Source organism: Sceloporus occidentalis, unplaced genomic scaffold (genome assembly GCF_023333645.1).
Source record: "Sceloporus occidentalis isolate IW3139 unplaced genomic scaffold, rSceOcc1.0.p SCAF_5, whole genome shotgun sequence".
NCBI classification, from domain to species: domain Eukaryota; kingdom Metazoa; phylum Chordata; class Lepidosauria; order Squamata; family Phrynosomatidae; genus Sceloporus; species Sceloporus occidentalis.
Window position 1 is genome coordinate 23085944 of NW_028316985.1, and position 20966 is coordinate 23106909.

The window sequence follows — 20966 nt, forward strand, 5'->3', positions numbered from 1 at the left end:
AAACTCCCCTTGGCAGGTCGGGCTGAGAGATGCTCTGGGGTCTGGGAGGCAGAAGTGGAGAGGGGAGGGGGGAAGGCGGTGAAAAGGAGGGAGGCATTGGAGGGGGGTGGAGAAAGAGTGCCAGGCTCTGGAGTACTAATTCGGCGCTGAAACGCCTTCAGAAAGCTTGGGAGGGTGACCCAAGGCGACGCCTTGCAGCCAGGGGCAGCGCAAGAGGCGAGGATGCTGAGGCAGAGGACCACTCCGTCTCCTTAAGGCTCCTGGGGGATGCTGAGAGCCCCAGCATCATGGTCCAAGGCTCCCATCATCCGCTTTCTCTGTCGGACAGGGACTGCCTGGGATCCGGACGCAGCTCGCCTTTCTCCTTTCCAGGTAGGGCATTGACATTGCATGCCCTGGCATCACCAGGCAAGCCCCAACTTCCTCATTTTCCCTCTCTCTCTCTCTCTCTCTCTCTCCTCTCCTCTCCTCCTCCACTCCTTTGTGATTGTTGGGTGCCTTCAAGCCCTTTCCCCCTTTAAGGCGAGCCTCTCCTGGGCAGGTTTCTTCCGAGAGGAGAGTTGTCATTGCCATTCTCTGAGGCTGAAAGAGTGTGACGGGCCCCCTGGGTTTCAGTGGGGGTTTCGAACCCTGCTCCCCAACCCTCAGATCACAACACCATGGGTGCGATTCACCCTTTCACAAGAGACCCTCCCCTGTTTCTCCGCTATAACTTTGCCATTCGGTATGCAGATAGATCTTGTACCATGTTTGAGACTCACTGAAAAAAAGAAATTCGCAGCAGGAGCTTTCCTAGACTTCAGTCTACTTCCTCATATGCATTTGGTGGAGTGGATGAAGCCAGGTACAGATACACACACACATACACATACGCACCATTGGTATGTAAAGATGTCAGTCCAAATTACAAATCCTTTGAAATGACATCCTCACGTACCAATGGCATACACTGTATATGTCTGTGCCTGGCTTCCACTCCACCAAATGCAACTGAGGAAGGAGACTGAAGTCTAGGAAAGCTCCTGCTGCCAATTTCTTTCTCTCAGTGAGTCTCAAGGGTGCTGCAAGATCTTTGCTTACTGATTCTACAGACTAACACAACTATATCTTTGAATTTTGCCATTCATGTTAGGCATATCCAGCCTCAATGCCTTTTCCTTGTTGTTGTTGTTGTTGTTGTTGTTGTTGTTGCGTGCCTTCAAGTCCTTTCTGACCCTATTATAGGGTTTTCTTGGCAAGTTTCCTTAAAGGTGTGTTTTTGATTTTGATTTTTGCCATGGCCATTCTCTGAAGCTGAGAGAGTGTGACATGCCAAGAGTCACCAAGTAGGTTTCCATAGGATTCCTTTCTTTAACCCTTGATTATTATTTTTTCCCATCCTGGGGAGCCAGAGGAGCTTGTGAGTTCCCTGGGCTGAAGAGTATCTGCTCAGCAGGCAATTTCTCTCTAATGGCACTTGCATACAGAGAGAGAGAGAGACATGCAGGTGAAGCTGCGTTTTCCAGCCTTTTTGGTAGGGCACCTGTGAACCAGACCGCATACAAAAAGCAGACTCCTTGGAAATCCCGGGGTAAGGAACTGGGAGAATGGCCTGGAAAGTGAGGAGGACACAAAGAGGATGGGCTGCAAGGAGAAAAGTTGCTATATGGCCTGCCTCTAAGATCTAAGAGACACTGCCTTTCAAAGCCAAGTTAGGTGCTTTAGAAAGAGAGGCAGCTTCAGAGTAAGGCTGAAATCCATTGCACTGCAGTTGCAAAGAACATTGCAGTTAAAACAGTTAAATGTAAAGGCAGTGGCTGAAGTACTGTTAATCTAACTAGAGTAGATCCATTGTATCAAGTGTTGCAGGATGAGTCAAGGAGGAGGTAAATCCATTTGATTCAATGGCTAAAATCTAGTTGGGACTGGTAATACGACTCAGCTGTGTTAAATACAAACAAAAATCCATCAGTGATAGATACCTTTGTTGGCCAACCGAAATGCACAATATACTTGTTTCAAGCTTTCGAAGCTCCATGTGCTTCTACATCAGGCAAGATGTTACAAACCTAACAGGAGGAAAAGCACAAACAAGAAGAGATGTTAGTCAGATGCTGGCATGTCCTCTGTATGCTTGTTGTTGTATGCCTTCAAGTCCTTTCTGACTTATGGCGACCCGAAGACCAACCTATCATGGGGTTTTCATGGCAAGATTTGTTCCGAGGAGGTTTGCCGTGGCCTTCACTGGAGGATGAGAGAGTGTGACTTGTCCAAGGTCACCCAGTGGGTTTCATGGCTGAGCTGGGAATTGAGCCCTGGTCTCCAGAGTCATAGTTTAATGCTAAAATCACCACATCATTCTGGCTCTCCTTCTGTATGTTTACTCTGATTTAAATCCCACTGGGTTCAAAGGGGCCAACTCTTTGGTAGGTAGAATTTCAGCCCTCAGTGCAGTTTTGAAGCCAAATTTAGGAATATAAAAGTATATATATATTGGCCTCTACCCCATTGATTTCCCAGTGGTCTGTACCTGAATGAGGGGCAATGCTAATACTAAAGCACAGGATCAGAAAGATGGTACATCCAGTGCTGCAGTCCCCTTCACAATGATTAAATTAAATGATGGATAGTAATTTTGTTTCCATTTATGGAGTAAAATGTGGGGAAAACAGGAATTAGAGTCTGATGGAGTAGATCTAGAGGCAAGGAAGACTAAGTGGAAACAGTGTCCACCACCAGCAGCTGGTCCCCTATAAGCAAAAATGTCCAAATAAATGTCAAATGAATGTTGTCAGAGATATGATTAGCAGAACCAAAATTATGTCTAACTGGTTAAAAATGACAAAAGGATGATATCCCTTACCAAAATGTAATAATGTTCCAGAAATACATCTGTTTCCCACTGGGTGGATATCAGTCACAAAGGTTTCAGAAGAGCTGTTGCAATAAAATAAAATAAATAATATGGAGAAAGGACTTCTGGAAAGGTCAGATGAAACACTACTTAGAGTGAAGAAACAGTGACTGTCATCCTCCAGATAAGCTTCAGGCTGAAACTCTGCTAAATATCTCTCCCTCCAAAGGATCCTGCAAATGTTCTGGTTAGATAGTCTTAATTGTGCTGTTTTGGTGTCTGGTGCTGGAGGAGGTGGAATTGCAGTCAAGAGCTTGAGGCATTCTAACCAAGGGACCATTTCGATGCATTTGATGGTCATTCCAATGCCCTTGAATCAGCTGCTTTTCCTTCTGCTGCAGAGGTATCTCACTATGCTTCTTCATGGATACTCATCCTTTTCTTTTGAACCCAAGGGATATCTCAAATTACCTTTGCAACTAGAAATCTTGCAGTTTTCAAGGATGGAGAAAAGTCAATGAATATCTCAAGTTCTTAGTTAGTGTATTCCAGAGTTACCCAAGCCTGCAGTTCTAGGTGTACTTTTGGGAATTCTAATGAACAGTGGGATTGTTATGTGTCTGCTTATCATAGCATGTTGTAGGGGTCTGGGTGTTGGACTAGGACTGTAGGAGACCAGGGTTCAAATTTCTGTTGAGCCATGGGGACCCAGTGGATGGTCTAGGGCAAATTACATTCTCTCAGCCCAAAAGAAGAGCAATAGCAAACCTCTTCTGAACAAATCTTCCAAGAAGACCCTATGACAAGGTCACCATAAGTTGACATCTGCTTGAAAGCACACAATAATAAAAGTTTTCTAGTAAAGGTTTTCCTTGTCCTGCTGTTTAGAAAAAGGAGCCCATCATGGAATCTAGACTTATCTTCCTGGCTTCCTTGAAAGTAAATCTCATTGAAATTTAGTTGGACTTGGAGAGTAACTGATGAGTTATATGAAAGAATGCCTATTTCCCTCAAGGATTATGAAAAATGAACTGAAAAAAGAGAACCTTAATCACTTTTTCCCCTCGGGGAAGAACACAGTCACACATTGTATGAACAGCTTTGGAATCACTTCCTCATCACTAATGATCTCTTTCTGACAAATCAGCTCCATGTCCACTGCTATATGAAACTGATTTGTCACAAGGAGCTCATTGGTGGACAAGAAAGGGATCCACTTATTTACACAATCTACTTACCAAGTGGATTAGGACCATCCTATTACAAGTCTGTTTGGCTAAGCTTTGGAATAGATAATCAGTGATGCGTAGTTAATCCTTTTTTTAACAAAAAATAAAGAACACTATAATAAATTACATTGCAGTTGTAACTCGGGGAAGGATAATGTCACCTCTTTTACAGTACAAGTGTGCTTCTGTGGTTATTTTTCTAGTTACAGGGATATGGCCTCAGTAAAAGGTACAGGAGAAATATCACATTGTTCAAGCGATGGTTTGTGCTATGTCTCGTGCTGATGCCGCGTGTTCTGTTGTAGGTGCTGAGACAATGACAAGGTGGATTAGAGGGACAAGTGTTTTGCACTGCAAGGCAGCAGCTGGCATCCTCCAAATGTTTTCTGAAAGTTACTAGAAGCTATTCTTTTAGTTAATTGTGAGGAACAGAAAAGTAAGATGCTCAAATATTGCAACTAAAACAGTAACTAACTACTGTGTGTGTGTGGGGGGGTATCTTGGGATGTTATAATTGTAGCTAATAACTACATTTGAAAATAACTTTTCAAGTCCTGCTCCTAGGAACATGAGATGCTGCCTTATACCAGGTTAGAGACACTATTAGCCCCTCCATCAGTATTGTTTTCTGTGACTGGCAGCAGTTCTCCGAGGTCACAGACAGAAGTCTTTGCTGTCAACTTGTGATCTGAAGATGCCAGGGAGTGAACTTGAGGCCTTCTACTTTCACAGCGTGTGTTCTGCTGTTGAGCGAGGGTCACAGAAATGAGACCTTGGTGACTTCGCTTGGTTTACCCAGCCTCATTTCCCAGCAGCTCCATCTCCCTGGACATGAGAGCAAAGATGCAATTTTTATGATAGATAATCCTATACATTATGGTCTAGGCACATTATAGTCTAGGCAGAGCCAGCCTGGAACTCTGGGAGACCAGGATTCAAATCCCTGCTCAGCCATAGAAACCCACTGGGTGACCCTGGGCAAGTTATACTCTCTTGGCCTAAGAGTCTATGAGTACGCCCATGGCAAATCCCCCCACCCCCAAAAAAGCCATGATAGGTTCATTTTCAAAAGATACTGTGGCATCGTTGGTCCTCCAAGTGTTTCAGAGTTCCCCAGAAGACTTACGGGAGATGTAATCCAAAAGGCCTCCTTTGCTTTATGAGAAGGTGGCCTATAGTAGCATCTCTGTGACAACCTGTAAATCTTCTTCAAAACCTTCCTCCTCACCCTCTCTCTTTCACATACTGTACATAGAGTTCACCAGACCATAGTAAAACTGAAAGAAAAATACTTCAGGAAATCCATAGGGTAACATTTTCAAAGGGCTTTTATATATCTCCAATAAAAATAGGGATGACACATCTGTACTATAAAACTGTATCATTAAAAAATCAGTTTAGCCACTGTAGCTTTTCACCAAAAAACTACTGAGGACAGGGTATTCAGGATACCACATTAAAGGTCTCTAGTCCCTCTTGACAGATTGGCATTCTGCAGGGTTCCCTCGTCAGAGACTCACTATTAAACCAGTTTTCATCTGTGGTATAGATGAGCTATTAAGTGCCTTAATAATCACTTTTCAGGATCAGCAGTTCTGTCTTCTTAAAAGGTCTATATGCCTTTAAGCTAGCCTGCACACGCTTTTGCTGCAATCAACCAGAAAACACTATATACACAGTAACATATTGCAGAAAGAACCCTGCTATCCAAATATCGGGTTGCTTCGATATTTTCAGGCCATTTCCTTGCTTATGTTGGCTTTTTCATTTTCTACATCTGAGATTCAAATTACTACCTTAAAAGAGCCTGGAATGTGCATTCAGTTTGAAAATGGCTTCTATCCTGGATTATATGACATTCAAGACTGAATACCTGCTGGCCCAAATGTGGTGCTTAGCACTGAATTAGCATCTGTGCCAAAGCACCTTTAATGCTGTCAACTCACTGTTTGTTTTTTAAAATCCTCTTGAACTCACTATGCTGTCCATGCAGCTCTCGGAAACGTACTTCCTCATATTTGTCTGAACATTCAGTGATCTGTGTGTTTTGGATGTCCTTTAGAGCACTGGAATGAATAGTGTTATGTTATTATGCTAATAATGACAACAGCACAGAAAACATTTCTGTAATGATTATTTTTACGCGAATTCATAATACCTGTGGATCCATCCTCTGGCATCTTGCCAGTGCTATTTCTTTTGTGGATCTTTTAACAGAATTGGCTTAGATAATTTGCTGCCCACCAAGTCTAACTTAGTCACATCATTGTGACCTGCAATTTGCAGGCAGGCTACCAAATAAATCAATAGACTTTTAAAATGGGTCACCATTAAAGTTTTTTGAGTGGGGTGGAAAAGAAATTGCTTGGACCTTCTTTTCTTTGCATGGGAAAAAAACCCCCAAACACTTTGCAACTCCTGAGACCCATAGGGGTAAATGGCAGATCTTATCCCAGAAATCTGTCCATTTGTGAGGCTTATGGCATGTCTCAGAAAGAGAAAACATTGAAGAACACATGTCTACATTCAAGTCAGTAGAAATAATCCTTGAAGGGACACAAATAGACAACTGCAGCCATGTTTTCTGAGAACCAACACACAGTTGGTTTGCTGGACTTTTATTTCCAAGCAAGTGTACTCAACATTAGTCATTAGTCATTTTTGTGCTTATTGTTCAAAGAGGGAGGGGACTGCATTTGGTATTTTTCAGATGTTAATACATTTGTAAATCTGTTTCCTCTTTCTATCCACCCAAACAATCCCACATTTCACTTTAGCTCTCTAGTGTGAGTTGGGTCAGTTTGACCCAGCAGTGCACTTGTACACATAGAAGGCAGTTTATGCTCAGAGGAGAACTGATGTGTGTGCTTGCATGCATGCATGCATGCATGCCTGTGCCTTCAAATTGCCAGCCTGCTTATGGCAACCATATGAATCTCATAGGGTTTTCTTAGGCAAGGAAGACTCAGAGGCAGTTTTGCTAGTTCCTTCCTCTGAAATATAGCCTACAAAACCTAATAGGGCTGATCCTTCTTGGCTCCAAGATCAGATGGGATCTGATACCTTTATGGTATTTTGAGCTGATTTACAGCTAGAATGTTGCACAAGAAACATGAAATCAGATCCTATGTCCAATGCCTGCCCCCCCCCCCCCAAAAAAGTCCACTTGTTCAAGAGCATGTGCAACTACTGAAATGTAAAACAGAGACTGAATCCATCCATTGATGCACTGCACAAGCTCTGATGCAACCAAAGAAATGTTTAGGGGTTTCATTTTCTTTCTCCTCATAGTTTCTTTAGTCCAGCCTATAACGTGTATGCATTTTTTTCCATTTTGGTTTGCATAAAGCTTTTAGGACACAGTCTCATGTAGATTTATCCAGAAGTAAGCTCCACTGTATTCAGTGTGGTTTATTATCAGTCTCTATTCATACTCTCTCAGCCTCAGAGAATGGCAATGGCACACCCCCTCTGAAGAAACTTGCAAAAAAACAAAAACAAAACAAAACCAAAAACATGATAAATTCGCCTTAGGGTCACCAAAAACTGGAAATGACTTGAAGGCACACAACAACAACAACAACAACAACCAGTATTAATGCAGAAACGTTGGCCAGGTGGTTTGGACTTCAACTGCTTATAACTGACCATGGCGGGATACAGACCACCCCTTTGGGGCGGCCTGCACCCACCCCTTTCCTCGACAGAACGGGGCCTCATCTGCCTCAGCAGCAGCCCTGGAAGCCCTGGCCCACTGCTTTTCCTGGCCTCGGGGAAACGGCAAAATGCCGCTTCTCCGTGGCCTGGAAAGGGGTATCCTTGGGGTTTCATGCCCCAAGGACACCCCGACAGTGGTGGGGAAAGGGAGAAAGGGGCCACTTGGCCCCTTTCTCTCTGTATAACTGGCGCATCCATTTAAAGGCCGTGCCAGCAATATGCATGGCGGAAGGAGCTCCAAACTGCCCTGCAGCGGTGACAGGACATCATGTCCATGCCGCATTGTTTGGCTGCAGTGCGGCTGTGATGTTGTAATGGCAGCGGCCATGTAGACAGGGTGCCACCATTACAACACTGTGGTTACGTGCTAGGGTTGCGGGGCATCTGGAAAGGATGTCCTGAGGCAACCCTAGCACGTATCCAGGCTGGCGCTTTGCGCCTAAGTTAGCACCTAAGTTAGATGGAGATTTGGGGGACCAGTGTTTTTCTGTTGTTTGCTATTGTGTGCTTTCATTATTTATGATGCATGTTGATCCTAAAACAAATCTATCATAGGGTTTTCTGGGGCTAAGAGCATGTCACTCGCACAAGGTCACCCAATGGGTTTCCATGACTGAGGATTCAAAACATTACACAATGCTGCGCAGGTTTATAAAATTGCAGGCTTAGGGTACAATGTACTGTGGGAATTCTCCTGATTCATTGGAAACAAGAGGAAGGAAAGTACAGTACCATACTACCAATGATATTGTTTTGAGGCATCCCAGTTGTCATGAAAAGTATTGTCATTGTCTTGATCTTGAATGGGCAATTAAGGCTTATTAGTTTTACAAAAGACCTGCTTAGTGCTCAGACAGGTTTGTTGAAGTGACTCAATGTAGTATCCTGGACATGTTCTCTTGGGTGTGTGGCCTTGCAGATTGTCAGAAGAAGCTATTTGGGGTTCCAAATTGCACATGATTTAATTTAGTTTGAAGTAGTCTGCTTTAATAAAAGTAGGACAGCACCTTCATGCACAGGAGCAATCTCTTTGGACTAAGACTGATCACAAGTTGCCTGAGGGAGCAACTGCCACATGCATTAACACCAAGGAAATGGCATTAGTCTGAGGACTGAAAACCAGTTGTTAGTCTGAAGTAGAACAGACCCATTGACCCAATAAGAACTTGTTAAGTCAACACTTATGTAAGTTTGTGTGATTGAACTGGTGAAACCTACCTGAGACTGACAATTGCATTTGGGCTCAATGGTTTACTGTTGCTTCTTCACATGTTCATATGACATTGATGGGAGAGAGATAGCCTTCTCAGCAGCTGCTCTCAGGTTGTGGAATTTCTTTCTGCAGAAGGCTAGGCTGGGCTCCTCTCTGCCTTCCTTTTTATTTAGACAGGCATCTGATGGTTCAGTGGTTGAGGCAAGCCTTTTAATGGTACGTGCACTGTCTTTTATCTTTAATGTTATGTTTTTAAAAATTATTTTACGCCTTTTAAAATTAATGGCATTTTGAGATGATAATCTTGTTTAATTGGGTTTTAACTTTTTCATCATCAGATTTTTTAGATTCACCTATTTTTACCTCATTGTAGGCTGCCTTGGGTCCCATATTGGGAAAAGGATAGAACAGTAATCAGTCAGTGAATAAATGAATGAATGAGGCATTTACAAACATTTACAGCAAGTCAGGGAAACATGTAGCCCTCCAGAGAGTGTTGGACTGCAGCTTCCAGCAGTCTTAGCCAGCAAAGTAAATGCTGGGTGTTGCAGTCCAGCAGCATCTGGTGGGCCACAGGATTTTCACCACTTGCTTTCTATATAGAGCTTTGGTTACAATAAAACCCTATAGCTCAGTAGCAAGTGTCAGTAGAATGTATTCCCCATGCATGCTGGCATAAAATGTAGCTATAACCATTGCAATAGACCAGTTCCAGTACACTTTCCTGGCCGATTGGATCCTTCCTGTTCTGAATAAAGGAGTTTGTTGATAGCACATGTTATGTCAGATTTAAAAGAATGTTGTTTACCCAAGAACCACAGTCATGTCAGAGAGACAGACCTGAAAAAATGGCTTATGAATACAACATAATTCATAATTGTTTCCGATATGAATGCTAAAATGAAGGAAGCAGAAAAGGAGTACCTTTGGGAATACAAATAAAATAGTATCAAGCCCAAAGATTTTAGATTTCAATCAAGGCAGGGACCATGGAACAATTCTGAAGATGTGAATATGGGAGAAGGGTTCATCCCTGGCAGACAGGTCATTAGGAATTTTAGTATTTATGGGTATGTTTTTACAGAACAGTAAAAGCACAGAACCCAGCTAATAGCCGTAATACCACCAACTAAAGCAGTTAACAAGGCAACTACCATGAAGATGATGACAGAATAATAAATAAAACATTTTAAAATTGTTTAAGCATAAAATTAATACATCAAGGAAAGGGGAAAATATAGAATGCTGTGATGGCTTTGAACTAAGATACTTCTGGCAGATCATTCACCTGGGGGCTCAACTACACAGGTGTCTTAGTGGTCCTGATCCCTGGTGCCTGATTATTTCAGAAGGGCTCAGTCACCCCAGACATGACCCTCCATCCAGGGTCCCAGAATCAAAGGTCAACTACTTTTCTTCTTCCTTCTCTTCCCTGTTTATTTGTACTAGAATCTTGGAGAGGTGGTAGGGTCTCCTTCTCTGGATGTCTTTAAAAAGGGCTGGACAGCTACCAGCTGGGGATGCTTTAGATGTAGGGTTGCCATAATTGTCCACTAAAACCTGGGACAAAATGTAGGACAAAATCTAGACCAAACTGCAGGACAAAACTCAGCTCAAAATGTAGGACATTTAAGGTCCTCCATTTTTCTTAAATGTCCTACATTTTGGGCTGAGTTTTGTCCTGCAGTTGTCCTACAATTTGGTCTAGATTTTGTCCTACATTTTGTCCCGGGGTTTTAGTGGACAATTATGGCAACCCTATAAATCCTGCACTGAGCAGAGGCTTCAGCAGAGAACTCACTGGCCCATGAGAACACTTCCAAATCTATGGTTCCATGGTTTTAGTTTATGGCCTTTTTATGCATAGCAGAGGGTTGGACTGCATGGCCCCTATATCCCTTCTAACTATGATTCCATGATTCTGTGTAAATTTACAGCGCTTTATAAATAAAGGTTAATAATAATAATAATAATAATAATAATAGAATCTGGTCAAACCATATACATTGCCAGTAGCCACATTAGTACCCAGCATGATGTCAGGAATAGTAGTGGTAAATATAGGGGAAATTTACATTATTCTTCTGTACAGCTTTTAGAACAGCTGTGGAGTTCCAGGAAGGAACATCTGCAAATTCAAAATAATTATATATAGATAATGCTTGTTAAGGTAGAAGGCAGTGGGGAAAGTGCAAAGTGGATGAACTTACAGGTGAATAGATTCAATCAAGGAAGCCATGATCCTGAGTATGCAAGACCTGAGCAGGGCTATTGACAACAGAGTGACTTGATGGTACTTAACAATAACAAGACTCAGTGGTGGGTTACATACAGTGGTGACCCGTAGTTAGGTTGGAAGGTGGAGTCACCAGTGACACAGACAAAGAAGTCACCAAAGGTGAAGCCATCTACCTTCAATACAGCCAACTCCTTTGTAAAGTCTAAGTACACATGGTGCCCCCACCCCACATACCCACATCCACAGATTGGGAAGAGTGTTGAGGATTTGGTGAGCAGTGCTCCATCTGCCCAAATAGTAAGACTGCTGTACTGAAGCCATCAAATTTGATCCTTTTGCTGATGATGGAGGGAGATGGACCTACAGATCTTCTGACCCCAAATAGTTGTCAGATTTTTTTTGCTTCCTGAAGGATTCTGGGAGTTGGAGTCTAAAAACAAATTCTTCTATGCTCTGATTTATCTTTTTAAAAAGATGGTGCTTGACCTGAGCTTTTTGTAAGACACTTTCAGCAATATTAAAAACAATGACTAAAAGAGAAAGAGAGAGAGCAAGAAGAATTTTTTTAAAAAAAGAAAACAAAATAAGGAACCAAAATGAGTCACAATTTGTTCTTTCCAACCAAATTAACAAACGCATCTCTAATATCCTGCCTTCATGCTTAAATTTGCAGGTATAAGCTGAGAAAGTGTTACATTAGGGACCACTATGGTTTTGCATAAGAATGTGTGAAACTCATCAGGTGCTAAAAATAATATTTCGGTATGAGGATCTTATTAAGCTTGAGGTCCAGGCCCAATACCCTCCCGCCCCCATCATTGGCTCAGACTCTAGGGACGGGGATGGAGGGTGACACCTTGAATATATCTGTTCCAATCAACCTCTTGGACTTTTTCTTTTGTGAAACTCTTTATTCAAGGTCATCATTGAGTTAGAAGAGGCATGGCAGTGGGGAAAACTACATGCATACTTCGCCTCTCTCTAGTGAGTACTGTGAATATTTGATTATGCACCTTGATTCCTGGAGAATTAATTACAGTATGTGCAAATCAGTGTTTTTCAAAAGTGAGGCATATGAAGAGGTACAGCAAACCTCATCCCATCTGCGTGTTCAGCTTTCCTTTCTCTCTGGTGCTTTCTTTTCTTTTTTGGGTGGGTGGGTGGGTGGGGGTGCTGACTTGCATACTTTTTTTGTGCATGACAAAATAAAGAGTGATCAGCACAGAATCCTATGGGGCTTAAAAGACTACAGCAAAATTCTAACTGAGAGCAGTCTGGTGATAGAACTAATTGCCTAGAGCGGTCTCCCTCTCTGGATGTCTTGAAAAAACAGGTGGACAGGTACCTGGTGGGGAAGAGTCTAGCTGCAGATCCTGCATTGACAAGGGGGCTGGATCTGATGGACCAAAGGATGCAAAATCCATTGGGTTCATGCTTATTTAAAAGTCCATCCCACTATGTTCAGTGGTGCTTCCTTCCATGTAAATGTAAATATACCCAGGGCTATGGCCGAGTCTATGAAATTTAGTAGAATATAGGATAGCCAGAGATGTAAAAGAGGACTGGAATCTTCTACACTGAACAGTTGTTCAGAAGATCAGATGTTTCAGCAAATGTAGATTGAACAGCCACTACTCAAAGTCTAAGAGTTCTGTCTTCTTTTGCATATGGCTAAGCTAATCTAATTATTTGGAGCCCCCTTATTCCTTCAGTGTGCTGTGGAAACAGTTAACCAATGAATCCAGGTGTGTTGGAACACAACTCCATCATCCTGAGCCGGCACACCCATGTCTGACTTGGCCGGAGGCAGTGGAAAGTCATGGTTTTCATGTCATTCAGGCAGTAAATACAATCCATATTTTTATGCTGGACTTTAAAGGTGCTGTCTAACATGCTGAACCCTAGATGGCTCCTGTCCTGTTCTCATGCTGCAACAGAATGCAGAGTACCAAAAGTGCAGTACCCAAAGAAACAAGTCCCAGGTAATGAGTCTTAAATTAGAGTCCACATAGGAGTAGAAAGATATAGGAGTCAAGAAACAGACCCAGGTTGTAAATCACAGGGTCTTATCTCACAGTAGACGCAAGCTGAGAGAGAAACCAAGAGCCTATACAGATTAAGAGAAAGGAGCGGACAGAGGCTGCCCATTTCTTCCCCGGATCGTGGCCACACCAACCAAACAGTGCGGCAACGATGAGCTGGGAAAAAGGAACCAAGAAATGTTGCTCCTTTCTCCACTGTTGCCGAGGCGCTATAAGTGCCCAAGAGTGGCACTGTGATGTCCCTCGTGTGCCATGCCATTTGGACCCAGCACAAGAGCCACATCATTATCGCCCATGCCGTATAAATGGCAGCATGCCAAGATGGCACCTGCAGCATGATAATGCTCAGGAGCATGCAGACCCTCTGCTCTCCCAAGCCGTACTTTTGGTCGCAAGCTGGTGCAAAGTGCCAGTCTGTATCATGCCCAAGTTTGCTTCCAGCAAAGCAAAGGGGTGGGGGGAGATCACTGATTTATAAAGGCCACTGACTCAATCCCACACAATTTGCAGACTGTATTTCAAGAGGGAATTTCCCCACTGCATTGTGTAACTTTTCACTTTACCTGTGGAGGAGGGACTGGGTTTGTGCCAGACACTGAAGCCTTCACCTTTCCTAAGGACTTGGAGCTGTCTCTCTTACCCTCTTTTCCATTGGAGAACTCAGGTGGCCGTCAGACTCTGCTGGAGGAGGACACAACTGCAGTGGGTCTGTTTTGTTTTTTGAAACTAAACTCTTTTGGAAGGCATTACAGGTCTAGCACCTTTGACCATTTCTTTAAACTTCAGAGTAAGCTGCAGAGTAGATTTACTGGACCACTGGCATGGAAGGCAATCATGGCCAATTCTTTTAAAATTACCTGTAGCAGTTTCCCTTAAAAGAATCTTCATTCTGGTAATTGCATGAAGATGGTTTGCACCTACCTAAATGTTTACACACCTTGGTACAATGTATGAATTTGCCAGGAATTTCCTACCATCATTAGAAGCTCTGTTATATAGGGTCATAGAGCAGGTGTAGGCAATGTGTGGACATATGCGTGTCATTGGATTGCCATTCCTATCAGCTAGCCAGCTTAGCTCATTTTGATGATCATGAAAGTTATAAGGAAATATTTAGAGGACTATAATGTGCCAACCCCTACTATGGAGGCTCAATTACTAGGTACCTGAGACAGAGCCTTTTCTGGAGCAGCACCTCGCTTCGGAGTTTCTTCCCATAGCCTCTCCCATTTATTATGCTTTAAAGGGGCATTTAAGGTTATTCTGTGTTGTCAATTGTCTACAATTGTGAGTCTTGATTTCCAGTAGAGTACCGTGGGATCAGAGTACACTTAACTTCCTTATCAGAGCATCATGTCACTGTCTCTTTAATCTACTATTCCATTTCTCAACAGTAGAAGAAAAATAAGTTGCTTTAGACTGAGTTAGACTACTGGTCTCACTAACCCAGTACTGTTAACTTTCCATCACTGTGTAGTATTTTAGCCAGGATTCATCCTTAGCCATACCTGGATATCCCTGGTATTTCCTGGTGGTCTCCCATCCACGTATCAAACAGTCCTGACTCTGCTTAGCTTCTCAAATGAGATGAGAATGGATATGCTCAAGGTAATATGGTGGTATAATGGCTCGGTTAAGAAGCTTCCAAGCTAGGTACATGCAAAATGAGCATCTTCTGTTCATTGAGAGCTGCACCCTGGTGCTCCGGAAAGTACCTCAGGCATCCCTTATTCCTTTCCCCCTTCATTCTCAACCTGAATGAGATCCATGAATACCAACATCCAAAGATAGCAATGTCTGCTGGTTCCCTGGCTGAAGACCATGGTTGGTTGCTAGAACCACAGAGAGTGGGAATCAAGCAAGAAATCTGATGCAATGCAGCCACTGCACAGTGAAGCATAACATTGGGCTGTCTGGATTCATCTGTCACATCCTTGTAACTCCTAATACAAAACACCATCACTGCCAACATCCATTTGGAGCCCAGGCTTCTCTTTCTCTCTGTTACCTAGAAGTATGAGCAACTGTTTCCAAAGCAATTAAATAAAAAATTAAATAAAAATAAAGGATACCACTGATCTAGAGAAACTAGAAGAAAAGATACAGTGTCCCTTTGGATCATTTGTGTAATGCAAAAAACACATTACAGTTTTTCGACAAACATATCAAAGAACTCAGAGCTTGGAAAAGCTACCTTTTTAGACTACAACTAGGGGATTTGGGAAATAGTCCAAAAAGTAACTTTTTCATGATTAGAAAAATGTTTTGTCTTTTGCCTGAAGGCTTAGGAAAGAAATTAGAGTTTATGTCTCATTATAAATATACAAAGCTTTACATAACACTCAATAAAGCCTTAGTCTAGGGTTGCACTGAAATTCATCAGAAATTATTTATTTGAAAGTATGTCTGAGATTCCCATCTTTGGACAAAGAAGTCCATTTTTAAAGAATTTTAGGTGAATATTCTTCACTTGATCCCCACATCTTTTGAGAAAACCACCATTGCCCTCAACAATATCCTGCATCGATGATAGATTGGAGTCATTGTCAAAGATGCAAAATGGCACCCAGGCTACAAAAGCGATAGCTCCAGCCTGTAGTAACATCAACAAGAAAACATTTTTCATAAGAAGCAATTGCAGACACTAATGATGAGTTCCAACCTCAGGAAGATGCTGGAGAACTTCTCCTCCAACCAAGGAATTCAGTTAAATGTTCCTATCTTTGAAAGCCTGTGCCACCCTGATAAAAGCACAAAGAGGCTATTCATACCCAGCTGTACACTGTACTGAAAGTGCCCTGTTATCACTGAGGTACAGCTATTCTGGTTAGGAGATACTGTTTTCATCTGTGTCTGCTTGGGTTTGAAATGCTTTAAACTAGAAGGAACAGCTTCTTGGGAATGCACATAATGCAAGTAATCAAACCTTCCCACACTACTTGCAGTGCTTTTATCCATCACACTTGAAAAGGTTCAATGTTGATGAGCCTCCTGAAGTCAGTGCTGGTTATTGCTTTGTACTTTGATGGAAATGATGAACTTATTAAAAACCTGGATTTCGATGGGGAAGAATGGAGATACTTGCTATCTCTCAAATTTATGGCCCTCAGCATGACAGTGACTCAACTGGTGATGGATGAGAATTTCTTTTCAGTTCATTATCTTTTTAACAATTGCCCCCCAAAATTTCAAATTTCTTCATTTTCAGGATAGAAGAATTTTTTTTTATTTCTTCTTTTTTTTAATGTATGTGGGAGAAACTAAAGTGTCAAATTTGTCTGGTTAGGCCTAGGTTGTGAGGTGCTTAACTCTGAAGAAGCTAGGCTGGAATCCATGTGTAGTCAAATTATGGGGTGAAAGAGATGGGCAAAATAATGTGATCTTCCTCTCCTTCTTCTACCCTCTACCTTTCCTAGCATTATTTTTTCCCCTAGTGATCCATCCATTCTTATTATGTGGCCAAAGCATGACAGCTTCAGTGCAATCATCTTAGCTTCCAGGGAGATTTCTAGTTTAATCTGTTTGTCTTTTTGGTTGTCCGTGGTATCCTCAGCACTCTTCTCCAGCACCAGATCTAGAATGCATTGATTTTTTTTCCCTGTCAGCTTCCTTTACTGTCCAGCTTTTCATCCATACATGGCGATGGGGAATACAGTGGCCTGAACTATTCAGACGTTAGCGCTCAGTTGTATATCTTTACTCTTCAGGATCATTTCTAGTTCTTTCATAGCTGCCCTACACATTCATAGTGTTCTTCTTATTTCTTGACTGCTGTTACCACTCTGATCAATGTTTGACCCTAGGCATGGGAATCCTTTGACTATTTCAATTTCCTCATTTTCTATACTGAATGTATGTATTTCTTCTGTGGTCATTATTTTTGTTTTCTTTCTGCTCAGCATTAAGGCTGCCTTTACACTTTCATCTTTGACCAGAGTAGAGTTGTGCAGACTACTCACCCTAGACACTGTTGCATTTCTCCAAATCCCACCTGCATTTTTCCCTTCTTCAGTTTATACTCAGATGTGCAAACTTTTCTCCCAGCACTGAAATTAATGCATTGTAAAATCACATTTTCCCCCTTATTTGTATATTTATGTGTGCAGTTTCCCTAAATTTATACAGCTTTCCCTCACTGAATAAAGTGTGTTACTCCTGGTGGCATCTTTTGGCTCCAATGTCAGGGGGATTGTCCAAAAAAGAAAATGAACAAACAGCCCAGCCTTTAAAGGTGTTGTCCATGGTACTGTAACTGACTCCAAACTAGATTCAGCATTTTGAATAGCTTTTTAAAGGTTCAGACTAACCAAAATGGATTTACCACCCTGCTGACATTGGAACTACCAGTTGCCACTCTTTACTGTCATTTTTAAACCTGATGCACATTATAGCCATTCAGGTTTAAAATAGGCCTATTTCTTCTTCATTTCTTGGAAATTCCCTGGCTGCCTCCCCAGCGTGAGAGTGCTTGAGGCATGGTGCCCATTTTTTTGCAACAAGTCTTGGGAGGTGCCAAAATGTTGATTTTGTTAAGACTGTCAAGTACAATGAAATTTTATTTCCATGTAGAATCATGGTTGTATTTAGCCTATGTATTTGAGAGTTAATACCATCAGCATCCAGGGGATTTACTGCTGAGAAACAAATCTTGGGTGGGTCTGTAAATGTGAAATATTTAAATTCTCTTTGAGAAGTCTGGGATGATGGACAAAGCTTCCACATGACTGAATAACATCCCAAATCCACAAAGCAGTGGTACCTTTATTATGGCAATCAAAATGCACAAAAATAAGCTTTCCAAGTTCCATTGTATTTTTCATCAAGCAACAGTGTTAAAAATCATACAGGATCCCTCCATATCATCTTAACTGAGAGTAACAACAGCAGCGGCAGCATCTCAACAAAATGCAGGCCTGTGACTCACATTGTTATATTTTTCTTTCTCCTGTATAATTTCTAACACCTTTGCCAGATGAAGAATCCAGTGGAGCTTTGAAAGCTCACAACATGTATTCTGTACATTTTGGTTGGCCCAATACAAGTATCACTGTTTTGTGGATTTGGGGTGTTATTCTAATCTGATACAGTTATACCCCATTCTGAGCATTCAAGTACTCTGCTGCAAAGTGAGAGCCATCCTTTCCATTGGGAAATGAAAGAAGAAACCTTTTCCCTGGTGCAAGGTAGTGAATGGATCAGAACAACATCTCCCCCAGGATAACACTGGCAGCTTTGTCTTGGGGCGGTGAATTCATTCTGACTTTTACCTTGATCTTTAAAGGTGCTGTACATTTCTTTGAGGGATATGATTTGCCATCATTTAAACTTTCACCTGTAACCCTGACATGGGAGTTTCCAGCTGCTACTGTTTGGTGCACTCCAGATGTTTTATACTACAGTTCCAATGAGCCCTACATGCACAACCACATGGCCAGCTAGTTTACATGCTGAAACAGGCCATGTACCACTGACTGGCCATTTCTGATCTGAATCAAAGTGATACACATACACTGACATTTCCCCTCAAAACCAAGCTATTCCCTCTGAAGGAAATTTTTGAAGATGATTTTATTTCAAACATGCCCTGATAGGTTGAAAAAAAGCAAGGGGGGAAGGGAGAGAAAGTAAAACAAAGCAGGCAAATGTATGCTATTTAGATCTGGCTCTTTCTCTGAGAAAGAAGCGACAAATTCCCTAAAGCCCAGCAAATGCTGCTTTCAGTCTAATGACTATTAATTAAAAGGGAATGGTTTACACCCAAAGAGAATTTGCAGTTGTTCACCCAAATGGATCTCCTCACCCTAATTCATTTGTCAGAGCGCCACGGAGGGAAGCTTCGTAAATATTTCAGCATGATAAACTGTGCAGAAAACAGAGTAAAAAGGCCACTGCATTTAGGGGGAAAGGATGGTTTTATTTTCCCACTCAATGTCCAAAGGGATCAATCATTCATCAACTACAAAGGGTAGGTCCACAAAGAGTTTGAAAAAGTTATTTTTTCTGGAGAACAGCTCCCACAATATATGGGCCGGCAATAGCTAGCTCTTTAGCTGTGTCTGCACTGCAGAATTAGTGCAGTTTGGTACCATTTTAACTGCTGTGGTTCAATGCTATAGAAGTCTGGGATTGGTAGCTTTGTAAGATATTTCTTCTTCTTGGAGAGTTCTGGTGCCACAAGAGACTACAAATCCCAGGATCCCATAGGATGGAGCTATGGCTATTAAAGTGGTGCCAAACTGCATTATTTCTGCAACGCAGATGCAGCCTTTGTTGACCAAGACTGGTGTCAGAGGTCAGCAATACAACTAAAGTTGCATTGCAAGCATGTTGAAATCCTTTGTCTGCACAGTTATTAGCAGAATAGTATTCTTTCCCATTACTCCATGATGGAACAGCAGGAACTCTGCTCATGCTCAGATTAAAAAAACAAGCCTCTACTAACTATTTCTGTATTCTACAAACAGCATGTAAATGCTATTAGTGTTAATAGGGCAGAATCTCAGACTGGAAAATGGCTCACAGTTTCAGTGATTTCCTTTCTGAGAGAAGTAAAAGCTGAAGGAGGAAGGGTAAGAGCCAGATGGAAAGCAAGCAAGGATGAAACAGAGAAAGAAATTCAGCCCGATGTTATGTAATAATAAATTATATATTTATTATATAATTATATATTTCTCAAATGTATGTATTGTATATAGTAAATTAATAAATCAGTGCATTTATTATGATACAGCATTTTGTTGTAATACCATACATTTCTATTATGGTGAATACAGTTATATAATAATGTTGCTGTGTGCCTTCCAGTTGTTTTCGACTCATGGCGACTCTATCATGGGGCTTTCTTGGCAAGATTTGTCCAGAGGAGGTTTGCCATTGCCGTCTCCTGAGGCTGAGAGTATGTGATTTGCCCAAAGTCACCCAGAGGGTTTCATGGCCGAGCTGAGAATCGAACCCTGATCTCCAGAATTATAGTCCAGCACTCAAACCGCTACACCACACTGTCTCTATCTAATAAATAACAACAACCAAATTATAAATCTGTAAGAATTAGGGTTAAGTATGAAATGAATATAGGATTTGTGATAATATATAGGATTTAGAGAGATGCAGGACTTAAACATTTTTTATCATAATATATATAATACCTCATCTGAAAAATCTTGCTAAGAAACGGCTTGAAGACTCAAAACAACAACGACAAAATACATATATTTATTTATTTTATTAAATAAATAATAGGATTTAAGGTTAGGATTGAGCAACAGGATTTAGTATGAAATAGATATAGGATTTGTGATGACATTAATATAGCATTGAGAAAGTTGTATACACACACACACACACACACACACACACACATACACAGTATACAAGTTGTTTCCACACACATACATGGCGGCCCTAAAATGGAGCTACAATGGGGTTTTCTTGGCATGGGTTCTCAAGGGGAGGGTTGCCACTGCCTTCTTCCCCTGAGGCTGAGAGAGTGCGACTTGCCTAAGGTCACCCAATGGGTTTCATGGCTGAGCTGGGAATTGAACCCTGGTCTCCAGAGTCCTAGTCTAATGCTCAGATCACTATGCCAGGCTGAGAAATGTAGGCTATAAATATTTTAATAAAATAAATACATACATGCGCTGCAACACACACACACACACACACACACACACACACACACACAGAACGCCACACT

The 20966-nt window shown here is 41.8% G+C and overlaps 1 protein-coding gene across 2 annotated transcripts in view; it reads left to right on the forward strand.

Moving 5' to 3' along the window:
• The first annotated feature begins 286 nt into the window (after nucleotides 1-286).
• The window catches only part of LOC149311764 (muscarinic acetylcholine receptor M2), a 228929-nt gene continuing 208249 nt past the window's right edge, over nucleotides 287-20966 (forward strand). For both annotated transcript variants that reach the window (XM_089527866.1, XM_089527865.1), the window contains exon 1: nucleotides 287-372. The gene's annotated coding sequence lies outside the window, so the exon portion shown is untranslated. The remainder of the gene's footprint in view (nucleotides 373-20966) is intronic.